At 39.8% G+C, this 18,226-nt stretch overlaps 1 pseudogene; it reads left to right on the forward strand.

Moving 5' to 3' along the window:
• The first annotated feature begins 16,681 nt into the window (after positions 1-16,681).
• Positions 16,682-17,969, forward strand: LOC137757248 (solute carrier family 25 member 3 pseudogene; annotated as a pseudogene).
• Positions 17,970-18,226: the final 257 nt, after the last annotated feature.

An 18,226-nucleotide genomic window follows, 5' to 3' on the forward strand; every position in this document is an offset into this window, starting at 1 on the left:
TTTAGCATAAGGTTTATCCAAGTTGTAGCATTATTTGTACTACATTTCTTTTCATTGCTGAATAATATTCCAGTGTATGAATATAACATTGAAGCCTTTTTAATTGTGCTTTTCAATCCTGTGTGCTGCCTCTCAGAATACACTCTCCAGACCCAAAAGTTTCAATGTGAATGCCTAACAGCAGGTGGATGTTGAGTACATGCCACATATATGAAGGTATTCAAATATTGCCACCCAGCAAAACACATCTTCAGGCAAAATTTATCCACAGCCAACTAGTTTGCTGCCTACCCCAATAAGCATGAAAGGTAGTATGAGAATATAATCATTAATTAATTTGAACATTTATTGAACACTTCCTATCTTAGTTTGGGTTCCCCTAGGAATAGCCCTTGAGACAAGAATTTGAGCACAAATAGTTTATTTGGGAGATGATCTTAGGAAACACTAACAGGGGAGTGAGGGATGGGAAGTGAGCCATGGAAGGGAAGGCAGCTAATACAAGATATGTGTTTCAAGCAGGTGGCACTGTGGGCCACTAACGCTTAACTGCACTGAGGAACTCTGGGAGTTAGTATAGAACATGCATCTCAGAGTTATACGAACTAAGGGGGGAGCATGCTGGGGTTTTAATTCGTCAACTCTGTCAATCAGCCAGTAGTTGAGGGCTCCTCATAGAGATTGCTAATTCTCTGCCCTTCTGGCCTATCATGTGCTGCAGAGCAGAACAGGTTTTGATGACCAAAGAAATCCCTTAGGCAAAGAGATGATGCAAGTGCTGGTAGGTGGAGGTCAGGCTGGTGTGCTGGGAGGGGGTGGGGGCCGAGGGGATGGGAGATGTGGACAGCGTCTGCTGCACCTTCTACCTGGACTTCCATACAAAATGAAACAAATACAACAAAAATGAATTGAATTTTTCCTATGTGCCAGATAGCGTTCTAGGCACTAAGGATACAATTGTGAACAAAACAGGAAAATCCCTATCCTCCCGTAATTTATATTCAGGTGAGAGAGAAACAGGAAACAACATAAATAAACTATAGGGTCTATTGGAAGAGAATGAGTACTAGAGTAGAGAGTGAGAAAAGGAATCTGGGGAGTGCCCTGCTAAACAAAGTGGTCACTGGAAAAGTGACATGTGAGCAGAGCTCAAGGGTCTTGTTTTACCCTCCAGTCTCCCCTTAAAGATGCTTTAAGATAATCAACAAGTTTGAAGGTTTTTGAAATCAATTCCAGATCCAACATTCCAGAAGAAGAGGCTTTTGTTAATGCTCAAGGACTCTCAGCAATGTTTCCCACTAATTAAGCTATGAGATGAAGAGAGCTAGGAAAACACTAGAAAGGGAAAAGGGAAGCCAATTGTGGCTGGAGTCGTGAGGCTAGGAAGCAACCCCCCTCCCCAATCCCTGCCATCTTCCTATGTAGCTAAAAGTGCATCTTCACTGCAGCCTCCCTGCAGATATGGCACTCATTCCAGAGTTTCTCCTGGCACCAGCAGCAGGCACCCACTGAGAAAATAGCAAGCAAGCTCCTCCGAGGAAAGCCTCAGTAAGTGGAGAAATCCTTACCGCGTGCAGAACCCATAGCAAAGCAGCCTCTCTTCCTCTCCAAAGAACTCTTGCCAGCTAAGGTCACGTCAGGTTTCAAATAGTGCGTTTGTTCCTGGTCCTGGGAGACATATTCTCACGGTTCTTAAACCTACTGTGCTGCAATGTATAAATGTGTACAAGGAAACAGACTCCAGGGGCCCCGTCCTGCCTCCAGCACCTAATGCAAATTCCTTAGCACTCTCTTCTGTCTAATTTTTCAGTCTCATCTCTTGCTGCCCCCCAAGCAACTGCTTTATTGGAGATGGGGATGGGGGTGGGGGAATGCTGCTGACAGACTGGACCATCCTCAGCTTTTGGAATGTACCGCCTCTGTAAAATCTTCCATTATTATCCTCCCCTCCTCCTCTTGCATCTTCTCACACACTTCTCCAGCAGAATTAGCCTCTTCCATTCTTTGAAAGCATCTTTATAATAGCATTTAGCTCACTGTGTTGAAATTAATTTTACACCTCTCCTACAGCAGCTAGGCTGTGAACATTCCCATCCATATTTTGGCAACCAAGGCCTTCTGCAGTCTACCCCTTCCTTCTTATCCCAGCTCATAACTTACTTTTTGCTGCCCCAAGCCCTCTGGCTAGCCAGTCTTTTCATTGTCTCCTTCACTTCTACCCACCTTGAACTTGCTATGTTCATTACTGCCTTATACTGTGGTCCACAACTGATAATTATTCATACTCTATCCTTCTGAATTTTGAACCAATTGATGAATGGATATAGGATTGTAATAGGGATCAAAATACCAGCTTTATTTCTACTAAAGCTGCCTTGGAAAGTGTAGCTCAGGTCTGAAGCCCGAATGGACTTGCTACTTCTTTACCCCAAGTCCAGACCTTGCAACTCACACAAGGGGAACTGGATCTGCAGAGACCCTTAGCTAGACACATAGGGGAACCTGGCCTTCCTCACAAATGGGCCAACAGAAAAATGTCAGTGATCTTTAGCCCATCAGTGTAGTACTGTAGATTAGAATGGGCTCAAGGGTGTCATAGTCTAACCATTCCACCACTCAGGTAAATAATTTCTCTTTCCACAGAGAACACTGTGTGACAGGAGTAAACAAGAATTGAAACCTTCTCTTCAATACTCCCAACAGAGTAGATGTTATTATTCTATAGGCTGAGGCAAGCATGTGAAGAGAGAGACAAAATGTTCCCCCCTCAACTGTACATTTCCTTACCCATTACTTCCCTTAACCAGAAAACCCTCCTTCTTGCCCCCCATTTTTACAAAACGTCTTCATCCCTCAAGTATGAGTTCAAGGCCATCTTTTCCCTGAAGCCATTTCTGATCACCTGAGCCTCCATTTCCCTTCTCTTAAATACTGAATGTGTGTTCACAGTAGGTCACTTAGTTGCATGTGGTTTTATGTTATTTACTATTCGTTTCATATGTATGGGCTGGTCTCCCCAATGGGATTCTAAGTTGTTACAAAACCTAATTCACCTTCCATCTCAGAGCACCCAACAATTCTTTGCACAGAGTAGATATTCGTTGGTTGTGGAAAGCAGTGGAATGAAATGGGATTGGATTGAATGAAAAGGAATAGAATATGATAGGATGGGATAGCATGGCATGAAATCACATGAAGACTGGGGATGGGAAGCTGGATTAAAACATAAAAAGCCTAGAAGTCAATCAAGTACATATTGAGTGTTTTACTATGGCAATGTAATCACATAGTCATTGAAAACTGTGATTTCACAGAGTCCTTTAGGAGCCCAAACATCACGTCTTCACCAGCATTCGTCCAGAGGTTGCAGAAACAGAATGGCGACTTGAGGTTCACCAAGCCCATTTCCTTACATTTGGGGAAAGCTGTACCCTGTCCTCCTAGGACAAAAATCTCTTCATCCTGATGTCAAAGGTGTTTGGGTATTGAGAATCTCCTTCCTGTCCTATTGTGCTTTATTTCCAGAGAACTCAAGACATCTCACAAACAATGCATTATTCTCCAAATAAGTTTAAAGGCAAGTTTTTATGTCCTTTCCTCACAATCCCTGAAAATGATTCCAGTCAAAATTGAAAAACTGAAAAATCTTATCTTTGAGGTGTCTCCATTGCTCCAAAAAAGGTTTCTTCCTTTCTCCCAAATACTATCTCCCCTTCAAGAACCCAGTTGATGAGATATTTCGGGTGAATGAGGCTTTTCTTGGTATCCTTCTTAACACCCCACAAAGGCCTGAGTTAGAGCTCACAAGAAAATAGAAGTGAGTTGACTTAACTGAAGTAACAAGAGCTACAGAGACAAGCCTAGAATACGATTCAAAGCATTACGTAAATGCCATCAGCCTCAACCTGACAAAACACACAATTTTGCTCTAAGATTATCATACCCACACAGTCTCTGTTTTTAAAAATATATATTGTTTTCAGGTCAGTAACTATTTTGCAGTTTCCTTCTGTTCTTACAAAAAAGTACAATGCAATTCCAAATAGCAAGTATATAGCTCTAGATTAAAAAAAAAGTTCAGAACAAATTTATGGCTCAAGTGCTGTATTGGCAACATCAGAGTATCAGCAAAGGCTAGTATGAGGTATAAAATAACAGTAATGGGAGACCTCCTAGGGAGAGAGAGGCAAACAACTATATTTATGACCCAGACAAACTTTGCTCTTTGGCTTTTCTGTAAAAGACATTGACTTACTGAGCACAACATATATTTATAGCTCCAATGCTGAATCTCTTTCCCAATTAGGAATTCGATTTTCAAGCTCTTTTCAAACTACATGTAAACAAAATATGTTATAAAATGTTACCAAGTTAGATTTTAATAAAGAAACAACCTAACGTTGCAACACTCACTTGAACCCTGTACATAATATTAAGAGGAAGTACCACAGGTAGCTTAGAATCCAAATTTTTGTCTGCAAAAGAATGCTGGTCTTCATTGTGTGACTACTGTGAATTAATGGTGCGTGTCCTTCCAGGATTTTTCTCCACCAACAGAGTGGTAGTAAATAGAGAACTATCTTGTCACCTAACATGGACATCTGGATATATAGGCAGTAGCTACTTTTCATTGCCAGCTGTTGTGTGGCTCTGTTAATGTGCTGCTGCTTATTAAATGTCTCTGCTTCACTTCTTACTGCCTTTACCTGCTCATTCAACAGTGTCTACCAAAGCTAATTTAAAAAAAAAAAATTAGAATGGCAGGAGCTGCATATACCGGCACATACCCAGTCTACTATAGAGCAATTTTTTCATCATGTTTTCCCAGGAGCCCACTGTCCAGTGAAAGTCAGTACTACCAATGTAAATCAAGGAACACCAAATGTATAAATAGATCAGCAGGAGGAAAAGAACTAGGAAGGGGCTTAGGAATCATTCTTAACTAACTGTAGTGAAACAGAGAGGCTGTGAATTGCTATTGGACCTAAAGAAATTATTTCCATTTAAGGTTTTTGCCAGTGTTTTTTCCTGAGTTATCCATGTGAACAGTGCTGCCTCCTCATGGCCAACAGTTGTTTAGTCAGTGGGCTATAGAAACCCAGGCCTGGAGGTATTCACCCCTACAACCTCCTGTCCCTCTACACGCAGTCTCCCTAAAAAGTGCTGTAGTCTTCTACTCATTCAACAACATATAAAGTCCAGTTGGGGACAGCCATCCAGGCAGGGTTGTAGTGGGCATTAAAATACCTTTTTTTTTGCCATGACTATGGTGAGAATTTCTCTTTTCTCTTCCTTACCTTTTACTCTAGACCAGGAATAGGCAAACTTTTTCTGAAAAAGGCTGTATAGTATGTATTTTAGGCTTTGCAGGCCCTAGAAGATCTTTGTTGCATATTCTTCTTATTTTTTTTAACTACCTTTTAAAAATATAAAAATCATTCTTAGCTCATGAGCCATACAAAAATAGGCCATGGGCCAGAACTGGCCCACTGGCCATAGTTTGCCAACCTCTGCTCTAGACTATCAGCTACCTAGTGTATGAGCGAGTTATTGACACATAATGGTATATAACAAACCACCCCAAAATTCAGTGGTATACAACAAGAAGCATTTCTTTTCCTACTCACAGGTCTGTAGATCAACTAGAGTAGCTTTGCTCACTTCTCAGCCTGACATAATACATGTGCGCCTAGTATTACTGTACCCATAGTTCCTGTTTTTAAAGGGATTTTGACATGAGAGAATATTGCTGTTTTGGAAAAATGCATCCTTATTTACAAAGGAAAGTCACTAAAGTTAAGAGTTTTCAGTATTGGAAAGGAGATACCATGCTAGTTGAATTTCTTCCATACTTGCCATCTGATTTCTTTTAAATGATAAAGTAGCTAACATTTATTAGCCTGTGCCAGGCACTATGTATGGTAAGCCCAATAAACATATTAATTTATTTAATCCTCATAACTATTATTCCCAAAGGAAGGCCATTGCCCAAGGTCATACTTCAAGGAAATGGAAGAGTCTATGAATCACCAGATTGTACTGCCTCCCAAGATTTCATTAAGGCCTTTGATAATCTTCATTGCACTTCTGATGTGTAGAATAATAAGATAAATAAAAACAGGAGTCTATATGCAGATTTTAAGAATTAAAATTCAAATTTTTAAATAAAACTAACCCTCCTGGGATGCAAGATAAAGTGTGCTTATGAATAAGACTTACCGTGTTCGTAACATCCACATTGTGAGATCAATTTATAAAGGCTTTGAGCTACTTGAACAAAAGAATGACTGTATAATCACCAGCCATTTTTGTTATGCCAACCAATGAGGTATGCCGAAGGGTGTTATTTTAGACACACACATGTGTTGAACATTGAAACATCTAGCCTTAGCCATTTCAATGTAAATAGCTTAAGGAAAATTGCTTCTATGTTTTTGTAACAGTCTATGTTGGAGTTAATTTTCTTTGAGATATAATATATATAGCATAAACTATGTAAATGTTCTAATCTTAAGTGTGCAGCTTGGTAATTTTTACTACATAAGTAAACCCTCCTCCCAACCTTCCTTCTCACCTTCCTGTAACCATCATTCACATAGATATAGAATATTTCCAGTACCATCCAAAGCTCCCTCCTTCCTCATTCCACTCTGCAGTCCCATCCACACACACCCTCAGGTAACCAGTATTCGGTCTCCTATCTTCCTCAGCTAGTTTGCCTCTTTTTAAATTTGATATAAATGGAATCATACATATGTACTCCTTTGTGTCTGGTTTCTTTCACTCAACATAATACATGTGGGATGCATGCATGGTGTTATGTGCACCAGTAGCTTGTTCTTTTTATTGCTGTGTAGTTTTCCATTGTATGAGTATACTACCATTTGTTTATCCATTTTCCTTTTGATAAGCATTTGGCTTATTTGCAGCTTTGACTATTATGGATAAAGCTCTTATGAATATTCTTACATATGTCTTTTTGTGGACGTACGCACTCATTTTTCCTGGGTATGCTAAAGAGTGGAATTACTAGGTCATAGGATAGGTGTGTATTTAGCTTCAGTAGAGTTTCCCAAAGTGATTTTGTGGAGTTAAATGTTAAAATACTTAAGCAAGATCTGTAACACTTCTTAATGGTAGTGCTCTGTTTAATGTTTCATTCGTAAATAAAGTTTTTACATTACATACACACACAATCATGTTAAAATGCAATTTTTGATGCAATAAAATTTTGAGTTTTGGTGTGATTACTGTTTGGTGAACATGCTTCGTTATTCCATATAACATGTCTTCGTCTTCTAATTACATGCCTGATTTGAAATGAATCTCTCAAAAAATTGTATTTATTTATTGATTCGAGCTATAATTGCATAACAATCAGTTTTCTGAGCCCAAGAGCTAAATTCCACTGGAACTTTTCTATGTGGTCTATCAGTCAGAGAAGGCAAATCTCTGTGCTCTAGAGCCACTGTCGAAATGTAAGAGAGAAGACACCAGGAAGAGGGTGTTCCATTTAGATGGAGAGCAAAATTCCCTGCTCTTGCTGAGCTAGATCTGGAGATCCCAAATTGAGGTAAGTTGTAAGATCTAGGCTTTCACCCTGTTGTTCTTCAGGACAAGCTGTCTGGCTTTATGGCATACTGGCTTAGGAGATAGCAAGAGGTGGGCAAAAGTCAGGAACTGGAAGGAGATTCATGCTAGAGAGGGAAGTGAAGGCTGTGGGTGGCAGAGCAACCAGGAAGGCCTGACATGGTATAAAAACTTGTGCCTAGGGGCTTCCCTGGTGGCGCAGTGGTTGAGAATCTGCCTGCCAATGCAGGGGACACGGGTTTGAGCCCTGGTCTGGGAAGATCCCACATGCCGCGGAGCAACTAAGCCCGTGCGCCACAACTACTGAGCCTGCGCGTCTGGAGCCTGTGCTCCGCAACAAGAGAGGCCGCGATAGCGAGAGGCCCGCGCACCGCGATGAAGAGTGGCCCCCGCTCGCCGCAACTAGAGAAAGCCCTCGTACAGAAATGAAGACCCAACACAGCCAAAAATAAATTTTAAAAAACCCAAAAAAACCCAAAAACAAACAAACAAAAAAAACAAAACAAAAAAAAACAAAAAAAAACAAACTTGTGCCTAACTCAGTGGTAAGGACTGCTGTCACTTAGGCTGTCAGTCTCTACTGGAGATCACCTTTACACATAAGTCATTTGGTTCAGCCTTGGTCCTACTCTTCTCTCATCATCTTTCTGTGACTGAAGTCCCAGCCGGCTTTGGAGTTAAGCCCACATAGGTCACTGGAAGCCACACATCAGTTCTTCCTGAGAGAACCACATTCTAGGCTCAACTGAGGGTTAGGATCCTTCAGAAACAATGTGGAATCCCAGTTCTCTTTTCTCTTTCAGGTCTGGCTTACTAGATGGCTTTAATCCAAGCTCTGTCACTATTATGACTATTACTTCTCCACTTGATGCTATGATTGACACTACCTGTATAGCTAAAATTTGCTCAAAAATAGAATGTAATGATTATGGAGTTGCGGGGCACCAGTTAATTCACTCTGAGAAGCCTGGGAAGGCTGAAGCTGAAGAATAGAACAAAGGATAACACTGAGGGTTATAGAGCAAAGGGATATATTCATGGTCTACAAACTAGGAAAACATGCAGATCAGGTGAGGACATATTTCAGGAGAGCAGCTATTAGGAGAAAACACCTTAGCTCAGGCCAGACTGAAGCTGAATAAATCAGTGGCCCTATCCAGTTAAATTTATAATAGTGAAAGCAAGGCTGGGAATTTCCACAAACAATAATGCCTCCAAAAATATATTGTATAATGGCAAAGGGTACTAAAATGTCAATGCCAAAAGAAAGCAAGGCACTGCAGAAGTATCAGTGAAGTTGAAATAAATGTCAAAGCCAAATATTTAGCATGATAAATATTCATAGCAGGGAAGAACAATGACCAGTCTCTCTTGAATGTGTTTGTTTATACTTCCCCATGAATTACCTAAAAGCAATTCATGAAAAAACCAAGCTTCCTAGTGAGAAGTAAAGACTCATGCAAGAGAATAATACTTCCTAAATACAAACATTAAGTTTTTTGCCAAGAAGAAATGTTATTTAAACTAGGTAGAAACTAACACAACATTGTAAAGCAACTATACTCCAATAAAACTTAATTAAAAAAATAAAGTAGGTAAATAATTAACTCTAGGAAATAGAATGTAAAAGTACACAAAGTTTATATATTTGCTGTTTGTTCTTTAATTCAAAGGTGAGATATCTTTATCTGTCATATCTATATATCCTAGATCAGTGACCCTAGATCTCAACCCTGGCTGCATATTAGAATTCTGGGTGGTTGAGCTTTTAAAAAATGATGCCTAGGCCCCAGTGCTGACCAAGTGAATCAAACTGGGGATGAAGCCTCATCAGAATCCAATCCAACTATACGTTTACATATGGTCTGATTTTTTCCTTAAAGGGTTTGAAGTGCTTCACAATCCTTAGGATGGAACTTAGCCTAATATGAATTCACCTTACTTGGCTTAGTTACTACCACAATTTAGGCTATATATGGCAGGTACTAAAGTTGAAGCTTCAAAGCATTGATCGAATACAATAAGGAATACAAAAATGATTTAGATCTTCTTCCTGTTCTCATGAACCTCATGATCTAGTAGAAGGAGAAGAAAAGTACATAATAATCATAATATAATAGTGAATACAACACACTACAGGATTTTAGGTCTACTCTCCTGGCTGCTTTATCAATCAGAGCTCTCTCTTCAGTCAGAGATCTACTTGCCTAGACCCCTGATAGCTGCAGCAAACATAGGCTGGCCAACATGAGTAGTGGTAGTGGCAGGAGCAGCTGCTGCAGGTGCTTTCCAGGAAATCTGACAAAGAATCAACGTCGACTATTGGGAAAGTTGAAGGGACATTAAAGCATGACTCAGCCAAGGTTATATGTAACATCTGAGTTTTCTGTCTGAGGAAATCTTTTGTGCTAATAAAGTGTGCATTTCAGAGGCTAAAATTTCAGTAAGAAATTATCAAATGCAAACAGAACACGAGACTATTTGAGGCTTCCTGATTCTTTAAAATTTGTCCTTAGAGGAACAAGTCATTTGGTCAAGAAAGATTTACAGTTTAGTAATTCCTTAACCTTAACAGATTTATTTCAATTCAACAAGGCTTCACTGAAAGCCTAGTTTGAGTTCAGCCCTGCGCTAGGCAGTTGGCATGAACATACAAGAAAGAACAGTTCTCTGCTTTTAAGAAGCTCAAACTTGGTCTTGAATCTAGCTAAGACCTACTAAATTGAGGTACAAATAGGGTTCTTTGTGAGCAAAAAGGGTGGGGTTATCAATGCTGACTGGGGGACCAGGGGATATGTGACAAAGGAGGTAACATTTGAACTATATCATGTAGGATGAGTAAGATCAATAGGGAAGAATGGAACCCAGATGGTTTGATTTGAGTGGTGCAAAAAGACATCCCTGGAATGACAATAGAACTGCAATTAGGTTATATGGTTTTTATGACTTCATCTTTGGAAGTTAGATAAACAATGAGACTCATTTCCCCATCTTCCTTTCCCTTGACTTGCCAGCTGTTAGGATTTCTCCCATCTTTGACTATTGTTCAGCTCCTCAGTCTAAGAGCTGCAATTTCAATCTTAATGTCTGCTCTTTGTGTGACAGTTCTTGCATAAAATGCATTCTCAGTCCCTTCCATGGTACTTATTCTTGATGCAGGGAACAGTTGGCAGAAGCCAAAGTCCTTTCTCTTTATGGACCATTCAAGATGTAAGTGAGGGACATAGATGCTGTGACATATGACTGCTATAGAACTTTTACACTGTTTTTACTTCAATCATTTGATGGTTTTTAAGAAATACTTGGCCATTTTCCTCATATAGATTTGAACAAGGAAACAGAAGTGACCATCTATTCTCAGTCTTTTCCTAATCAGCTTTTACAGATTTTAAATATGATGGCATGATTGAACTTTTTACTATGGACTTAATGGCTGTACTGTATTGTTCTTTGGCATTTGCCCAGTCCCACCCCCACATATCCTGGTCTCCTCAACATATAATATACACATTAGGCACTACTGTTTGTTTGGCCTAGGAAATGCAAAAATGACTATATGGAGAGATAGGTCATTAAACAAATACACCTGAGCAACATCATGATGATGAGCATTGGTCTAGATAAGACATAAGTTTGGGTTCAAATTTGAGATCCACTACTTGATAGCAGTGTGGTCTTGCATAAGTCATTGCAACTCTCTATACCTTAATATCATGTTTAAAACAGGGATATCCATACTTAGTCCCTAAAATTACTATACAGATTGCCTAAAATAATATATGTAAAGGACTTAGCACAGTGTGAAGCACAAAATAAATGGTTACTATACTCATTATATACAGGGTGCTACGCTGGGAACATGGCCTGGGAAAGTCAAGAAAAGCCTCATAGAAGAGATATTAGCTGCATTCAGACTAGAAGAATAAATAGGGCTGCCTAGAGGACAGAGACATAAAGGGTCTTCTGGACAAAAGGAGCAGCATGTAAAAAGGTATGGGGACAAAAAAAAAAAAAATGACTTCAGGTCGTTTGAGGAACTGAAAGTATTTTGGTATAAACGAAACCCAGGGTGAATGTGAAAGAATAGGAGTCAGGACAGGGGAGTAGGTAGATGAGGCCAAAGAAATAGGTTGAGGCCAAAACACAAAATCTTTTGTATGCCATTATAAGACATTCATACTTTAACCTGTGGCTGATCAAGACTAATAGAAGAGTTTTAAGTAGGAGAGTGACGTGGATCATATTTTCATTTGGGGTCAAGTTGGTTAATGTGTGTGTGTGGAGGTGATTATCAGAGAGGATGACACTAGAAACAGAGCAGCCATTAAGATCTGGCTATTGCAATAATCCAGTCAAGAAACTACAAGGGACTGAACTGAGGTAGTCAATGGGATCTACAAGAGGAGGGGGTGGTATCAGCAAGGTGATCAAAGGTAGAATCAGTAGGAGCTTATGACCAATAGCAAAGACCAGGGGTTGATAAGAACAGAGAAACATCTAGGATATCTGTCATCTTTCTAACTTGGAAAACTAGGTAGATTGAGAGGTCATTAACTTACCTTGTAAAAAGAGCTCAGTTTTGAACATGTTGAGCTTGAGGGCTCTGTCAGACATCCAAGTAGAAAGATCAATTTGGCAATTCTATAATTCAGAACAGACAAATGGACTGAAGTTGTGGATTGTGTAGTGGTCAAATCTAAATTAACTACGAATTAATTATGATGGAGATTTGTAATAAAGAGTCTAACTCCATTTTTGATTTTTGACTGCTGATAGCTTTCAAGCTCTGCCACTCTGTCTTCCCCTGTATCTGCACAAGCTGATGAGAAGGCCTAGATGCTCCCTACTTTGGTGCCAGGGGGAGGCTCAAACTACGGAAGCCCTAGCCCATACAAGGGAACCCTCACCCCAGCCCCACAACCTAGCCACAATAAAATCCAAAGCCAGCTGCCCCTCCTCGCTCTCTCAATCCACTTTTTGACCTGCTTGGGAACTCACATTTCTCTCTTCAGAAAGTCTCATTATATGAATAATAAATCTCATTCCTACCCTCTTGATGCATATGTGGTATCATCAGTCTCAATATCCAAACCAATTTTGAGGGAGGGTCCATTTCACCTCTTCTGTATGACAGCAATAGGGCCATTATGTAAAAGTCCAATGTTGTGAGTCTTTCTCATGATAATATGTAGCTTTTGAATACTTAAGTGATTAAGATAATAGCTATGGAATCACTTAGATATGATACGTATAATGTATAATATGTATGTATAGAGTCAAAAGGGAAGTGGTCAGGGTGTGTAGAACCCTGAGAGAAAACCATCATTTAAACATTAGGTAGAAGAAGAGGAGTACATGAAGGAACCTGAAAAAGACTTGGCAGAAAACTAAGAGAGAAGGAATTCAAGCAAGGAGAGCATTTTAAGAAGTAAAAAGAATTCATTAGGATCAAATGTATAACAGGGTTCAAATTAGATTTGAAAAATGTTATTAGTTTAATAATTAGGAGGTGACTGGTATAAAGAAAGTACTGTTTAGATTTACAAAGCATCTCCATGTGGGAAGAAAAAACTGTCCCTTGAAGTTTTGCCCATTATTGCCCTTGGTCCACTTTCCTTCAGAGCATTAGGTAACTTTCACTGAGACTATCACGTGAGCTGCTCTCAGTTTAACACCCTAGATAAACATGAATAAAAAAAATCATAGAATAATTGAACAAGCTCTTTAAATCATATTTCACTTAAAGCTCAAGGATAACAAAGGACAAATAAACACAAAGAATAACTGGCTGAAAATGTATAGCCCGTTGGCCAGAAATCACAGAATTCTTTCCTGCCCTAAATTCTAGTCTTACTCCCAGTATTCGACACCAGCTTAGGATCCACCTAGATATCTGTACGCCTAAAATCCTAGAATCAATAAAGTCAGCACAGCCTTGCACCAGCATTAAGATTTGCTATATGAGCAGAGTCTTATGGCCTATGTGGGTCCATGAGATCCAGTTTGATATTATCTGCCAAACTCAATTAGTGTCAGTGTTTTAGGTTGAAGAGGAGTCTAATGTCACAATGGGGTTTGGTGTGTTTTCCGACTTTGATTTTTCCACAGTGAATAGAGATTTGTTCTGTAGTCTGTTGATTGACCATGACCACATCTTACAGTGCCTGTTGGCTCATAGCTCTGCCTTTAGACCTCACAAGCTGATCTGTTCCTCCTCCAGTTTCACAGCTACAGGATCTGTCTATCTCAGTTATATCCCAAAGCCAGTATGTGGTTTATGGTTTTTACACAAAGTTCTTTTTTATACATTCTTGAACTACCTAAGAGTAGGCCAAATTAGCAAGCACTCCCCACACTATGGATTAATTGTGATGTGGGTCAAAGTACAGGTTCAAAGTTACTGTCTTTCTTATTGCAACATATAGAGGTTGTTTGGTTTTATAGATTAGAATCATTGTCTATGGAATCAGACAGACTTTTGTTCAAACTGAAGACTGACTACACACAAGCCATGTGACCCTGAGTGAGATATATAACTTATCTGAGCCTCAGTCTCTACATCTATAAAACGGGAATTAAAATAACTATCTCATAGAGTTTTAAGGGTATGGAGTGTGTGTATGTGCGCACACGCACGTGTGTGTTATGTGTAGTGTAGCACATGGCACAGAGAAATACTTTAAAAATGACAAATATTATTACAATATGAAAAACTTAGGTGATAGTAGTTAACATTTTTTAGACACATTTTATATATCAGGAATCTAAGGTTTGGAGAAGATAAGTAAACATCCCAAGACCATACAGCTAGGAAGTAGTAGAATTGAGATTCCCAACTGGATCATTTGATTCCATGGCACTTCTGTGTGCTGCTGGCTCATTGCAACACACTGTTGCCTTCACTGTCTTCACAGACCTAAACTGAGCTAACAGCATTACAGAAATCATACATTCACTTCTTGTGGACATAACTGATCCATTATGAGTGAGGTATTCTGGTTTATTTACCAGATCCACTCATTCTTTCATCAATGTTGAAGTAGTGTTAAAAAAACCAAAAAGGTCAAACTCCCTCTTTTAATCATCAGGTTGAAAGAAAGGCCTGTATAGACTTAAGTCTGGCCTTCTATTTCAATTGCTTCAAAAGACATCTTGGCAACTTTTTGGATTCTTGGGTTTCTTTTTTTTTTTTTTATATTTACACTTTGAAATCCATCTTCTTAGGATGGTTGTGTATTGTCTCTCTTGGAAAGGCAACATTAACATTTCTTTATTTTTAGGTATAGCAACTAGTTTCTGAAATGTGTCCACTGAGAGTTATTCCTTTAGTAATGGGACAAAATAAAAAATATTAAAAATCACCAGTCAGTATAGTATTTTCAGAAATGCAGTATTTATCAAATAAATATTCATTTCTTTAAGAACACTGTGACTCCAATGGTTATATCTTATATCCATATATCATGTATATCAACTATTATATGAAGGTAATATTTGATTAAAGTTGAAATAAGCACCAGAAAATTTTAATAAAGACTGAAACTTTTAGAGGAGTTCCAAATTGTTTTACAAATCATTTCTCTCAATGAAATTGTTACATTCTAAAACCTCATGCTTGGGGTTTCCCAGTTACTTATTTTTTTTTTTTTTAGTGATTCCTCATGAGGTTCCACATTCTGATTTTCCATTTTATTCCATATTATATACATGTCATTATTCTGCTTCTTTTTCACTTAGTATGAGAGCATTTATGTCATAAAATTACATGAATGATGCATACTCTAGACACCAGGATTTATCTTGAGGCTTGCTGATGACCTTAGATCATCTTTTAATTATTCACAAACCAATTAGTAGATGGATTGCTACGAGCTTTGCCACTGGAATAATTTAAAATTCTGACCACCAAACAAACTTTCCTGAAAAGCTCCTCTTACTTTTGATTGGTTACTAAATAAATAAATCTCCAAAGGTGTAGGCCCCTGTGGAATCGTGGATCAATCTTCAACTGCGGAGATGCTTGAGTGGTATTCACATCTGTGTAAATCAGGGCAATCTTGGTTGCAAATAACAGAATACCCAAACCAAACTAATTTAGGCAAAAAAAGAATTAAAGGAATTTGATTTACATAAATGAAATCCAGAGGCAGCCTGAACCAGAGGCAGGGCTGGCTACAGGCACTCTTGCAGTCAATGCTCAAATGTGTCATCAGACTTTGTTTCCCTAGAAATGGACCCACAGTTACATGGGCAATTAATCTACAACAAAGGAGGCAAGAATATACAATGAGGAAAAGACAGCCTCTTCAATAAGTGGTGCTGGGAAAACTGGACAGCTAAATGTAAAAGAATGAAATTAGAACACTCCCTAACACCATACACAAAAATAAACTCAAAATGGATTAAAGACTTAAATGTGAGATGTAAAACCATAAAACTTCCAGGAGAAAACATAGGCAGTACACTCTTTGACATTGGTCTTAGCAATATTTTTTTGGATATGTCTCCTTAGGCAAGGAAAACAGAAGCAAAAATAAATAAATGGGACTACATCTAACTAAAAAGCTTTCGTACAGCAATGAAAACCATCAACAAAAAGGCCAGTTACTGAATGGGAGAGGATATTTGCAAACAATATATCCAATAAGGAGTTAATATCCAAAATATACAAAGAACTCATACAACTCAACACCAAAAAAACCCAAACCTGATTAAAAAATGGGCAGAGGACCTGAATAGACATTTTCCCAAAGAAGATATACAGATGGCCAATAGGAACATGAAAAGATGCTCAGCATCACTAACCATCAGGGTCATGCAAATCAAAACCACAATGAGATATCACCTCCTACCTGTCAGAATGGCTATTATCAAAAAGACAACAAATAACAAGTGTTGGTGAGGATGTGGAGAAAAGTGAACCCTCGTGCACTATTGCTGGGAATGTAAATTGGTGCAGCCACTATGGAAAATAGTATGGAGGTTCCTAAAAAAATTAAAAATAGAACTACCGGGGCTTCCCTGGTGGCGCAGTGGTTAAGAATCCGCCTGCCGCTGTGTGAGCCCCAGCCTTTCCGAGGGAGCGGTGGTGTGTTCGCCATCTTAGGGAGAAAATGTTCTCGTCCATGGCGCACTTGGCGCGGGTGAACCCCTTCAACGTGCCCCACCTGCAGCTGGTGCAAGATGGTCTCGCGGGCCCCCGCAGCAACCCCGCCGGGCCCCCGGGCCCACCCCGCCGCTCCCGCAAGCTGGCAGCCGCCGCTGTGGAAGAGTACAGTTGTGAATATGGCTCCGCGAAGTTTTACACACTGTGTGGCTTTGGTGGGGTCTTAGGTTGTGGTCTGACACACACTGCTGTTGTTCCTCTGGATTTAGTGAAATGCCGTATGCAGATGGACCCACAAAAGTACAAGGGCATATTTAATGGATTCTCAATTACATTCAAAGAAGATGGTGTTCATGGTTTGGCCAAAGGATGGGCTCTGACTTTCATTGGCTACTCTATGCAAGGGCTCTGCAAATTTGTCTTTTATGAAGTCTTCAAAGTTTTGTATAGCAACATGCTTGGAGAGGAGAATGCCTATCTCTGGCGCACATCACTATATTTGGCTGCCTCTGCCAGTGCTGAATTCTTTGCTGACATTGCTCTGGCTCCTATGGAAGCTGCTAAGGTTCGAATTCAAACCCAACCAGGATATGCTAACACTTTGAGGGATGCAGCTCCCAAAATGTATAAGGAAGAAGGCTTAAAGGCATTCTACAAGGGGGTTGCTCCTCTCTGGATGAGACAGATACCATACACCATGATGAAGTTCGCCTGCTTTGAACGTACTGTTGAAGCATTGTACAAGTTTGTGGTTCCCAAGCCCCGAAGTGAATGTTCAAAGCCAGAGCAGCTGGTTGTCACATTTGTGGCAGGTTACATAGCTGGAGTCTTCTGTGCCATTGTTTCTCACCCTGCTGATTCTGTGGTGTCTGTGTTGAATAAAGAGAAGGGTAGCAGTGCATCTCTGGTCCTCCAGAGACTTGGATTTAGAGGTGTATGGAAGGGACTGTTTGCCCGTATCATCATGATCGGCACTCTGCACTGCAGTGGTTCATCTATGACTCCGTGAAGGTCTACTTCAGGCTCCCTCGCCCTCCTCCACCTGAGATGCCAGAATCTCTGAAGAAGAAGCTTGGGTACACTCAGTAGATGAAAGCAAATGTGGACTGAATCTGCTTGTTGATCAGTGTTGAGGAAAATGCAGAAGGAACTTTTATATATTTGACAGTGTAGGAAATTGTCTATTCCTAATATAATTACTGTAGTACTCTTGCCAGAAGCAAGAGTTTCAAACTTACTGTTGAAATAAACCCAACTGTTCATGAAAAAAAAAAAAAAAAAAAAAAGAATCCGCCTGCCAATGGAGGGGACACGGGTTCGAGCCCTGGTCCGGGAAGATCCCACATGCCGTGGAGCAACTAAGCCCATGTGCCACAACTACTGAGCCTGCACTCTAGAGCCCGCAAGCCACAACTACTGAAGCTCGTGTGCCCTAGAACCCATGCTCCGCAACAAGAGAAGCGACCGCAATGAGAAGCCCGTGCACTGCAACGAAGACCCAATGCAGCCAAAAAAAAAAAAAAAATAGAA

This window comes from Eschrichtius robustus, chromosome X (assembly GCF_028021215.1).
Source record: "Eschrichtius robustus isolate mEscRob2 chromosome X, mEscRob2.pri, whole genome shotgun sequence".
Classification (NCBI taxonomy): domain Eukaryota; kingdom Metazoa; phylum Chordata; class Mammalia; order Artiodactyla; family Eschrichtiidae; genus Eschrichtius; species Eschrichtius robustus.